Here is a 2,388-nt window from a genome sequence, read left to right on the forward strand (position 1 = left end):
TGCCTAATTAAATAATGAGGGGACAGGAATCTTAGGAGGCCATCTTTAGAATTCCATCTACCACGCAAAATCTTTGGTCTTAACTATTATACAGTGTTTTCATTTTCAGATCTTGTATTTCTCCTTAGAAAGATGCTATCCTAATACCACTATCATTATTATTACTTGCATATGCCTCCAGACCTCGCATCTCAAATAATCAAAATAATTCTGAATCCTAACACGGAAGTGAACAATTTCCATTTCTGTGTCTTACTCTAAGTGACAGGATTTCAATATTTTAAAGTTTCTTTTAATTTCTGACTCATGTTAATTTACCTGAGTAAATCCTTGCATGTACAGTTCACCCATCAGTTTAAAGGCTTGTCCTGAAACTAATTTCTATTGTGTGTGTCGTCGAGCGGGGCCCACTTCCACCCCCATCCGCCACATGCTGGGGACATTATGTTCTTCAGAATAGTTCCATTTTTCCTAACTGTACTACAGGTTATGTCTTCCTCTGATCTATTTTGGGGAGAGGGCAGTCATAGTGCATCCGTGGTAATTACGAGTGCCTCCAGAGAAGCTGAATGAGCTCCAAGGTCTCTAAGATTCCCATAGCTGCACCGTTTGGGCCTCAGCAGCGAGGATGAAGAGCCACTTACCCACAGTTACCTTAGACTCTGCTTGGATCACAACAGTCAGAGGTCCTGTGGGGACAGGACTGAGCCCGAGCAGAATCGAGCATTATTTGCTGAGTTTGCCTGACCTATTTCACTCAAGGCTCAAAATATTTCCAGGCTGACTCCCAACACTTGCCTTCCTCCTGGAAGAGAATTCTCTCTAACCGGCTCATTCTAGAGACAAATCTTTTTCCACTGGCTGTCGCTCCTCATCAAAGTAAATTCAGCATGTCCAGTGATGCCTAGATAGCCACCTGTCTCTCCTAAAGCCATTCTTGTTTTGTTACTTCCATTGGGTACTAATGGAGTAAGCGCAGGTTATGATGTATGTTTTATGACCCCCAAAACACTGGGTCCCCCATATTAGCGTTATATATGTAGTAGAACCAGCTAGATAAAACTTAGTCTAGATATGTCATAAGGCCTCCTAGAAGCCTCCTCCTGTCAGGCTGGAGCCATTTCCTGGGGAATTTATGCCACCACATGAAGTCTGCATTTTATTCCTATCACAAACCTACTGTCTTTTCCCATCCTGTTTAATACCTTTCCACCCACAAAAGCAGATATGTACCTGTGCACTGCGCACATTAGCATCTAGAAACACAGCTGCTGTGTTTTCTCCATCTTAACCAGCGACCTTCTAAGCACTTGATCATCAAGGTTTACAATCACGTAGTGATCAGTCAGATGAGAATCGTCTAACCTACGAATGGTCCGATGACCATGTGGAGAGGGGCTCCTGGAAATTTCTCCCCAAATGAGAACCTTTGTAGTGGAAGCAACCTAAAAACAAAAAAAAAAAAAGCAGAAATTTACTGCTACATTACTAGAATTCCGTTAAGTCACCAACAACTGATCCAGTTCATCATCACATCATATGACCAAAATATATACCAGTAATATACAAGTACCGTGACACTCAGGGCAGCATGTTCCATTTGACTTTGTCAGGTTCCAGAAGCAAGGTTGGTTTGGGCAAACATATGCCTTCACCATTTTGTGCATCTGGTATAATTATGCTAAGAAACTACATCGTTCTCTAGCTGTGAGCCTTTCTTGAGGCCATCGGTGCAAGACTACATTTCACTTATTAGGTAACTCACTTATTCGTTTGCTTATTCTCATCTTCTATCTCTCCTTTTTTCTATTTAGCATTGATTTTAATCCAGTTTTCCACCTTTAGAAGGAATATCGGTTTCAGGCCCTGTGCTTTTTACACACTGCCGACATGCCACTTTAGCAAGTGTCCCGTTCATGTTGAATCGGGTTACGTAGGTACAGCACCTGTGTGAAATCTCAACCAGCTACATTTACTGTCAACCCCAGTTTTGCCAAATGGGATCAGAACATATGCATCCCAGCAGGCTTTAGGAATTCTGGCATGAACGTTTCAACGTAGAGCTATAGTTTCTTGCTTAGTGATTACTTCTGCTTCTGGCAACCACATTTGCAGCCCTGGTTTGTGAGCAACTGTATAAGGCAGGAAAACAGAAAATTGAGATAATGTGGGGAAGAGTTATATAGTAGTACCAGGATCCTGCCCTACCCACTTTTTCTCAATTCCCCCAATAACGTGGAGGCATCTGTTGAGTGGGTACTCTCCCCTGGTCCTGCTCATGTGAGTGTGAGCGCACACTCATGAACGTACAAATTCTAAGCAAATTCTTCATGCCCTTATCTCCTCCCACTTTAGATAACACATGTTCAGAGTGTCCATTCTAACTCT

The 2,388-nt window shown here is 42.4% G+C and overlaps 1 protein-coding gene across 14 annotated transcripts in view; it reads right to left on the reverse strand.

The window, feature by feature from the left end:
* LOC105304106 (olfactory receptor 6B1) overlaps window positions 1-2,388 on the reverse strand; it is a 98,170-nt gene that overhangs the window by 3,685 nt on the left and 92,097 nt on the right. For 11 of the 14 annotated variants that reach the window (XM_023522072.1, XM_023522085.1, XM_023522071.1 and 8 more), the window contains one exon: window positions 1,359-1,445. The exons of the other annotated variants lie outside the window; for them this stretch is intronic. The gene's annotated coding sequence lies outside the window, so the exon portion shown is untranslated. Of the gene's footprint in view, window positions 1-1,358; window positions 1,446-2,388 lie in introns of those variants that run through there. 14 annotated transcript variants of the gene reach the window in all.

Source organism: Pteropus vampyrus, unplaced genomic scaffold, assembly GCF_000151845.1.
Source record: "Pteropus vampyrus isolate Shadow unplaced genomic scaffold, Pvam_2.0 Scaffold329, whole genome shotgun sequence".
NCBI lineage: Eukaryota > Metazoa > Chordata > Mammalia > Chiroptera > Pteropodidae > Pteropus > Pteropus vampyrus.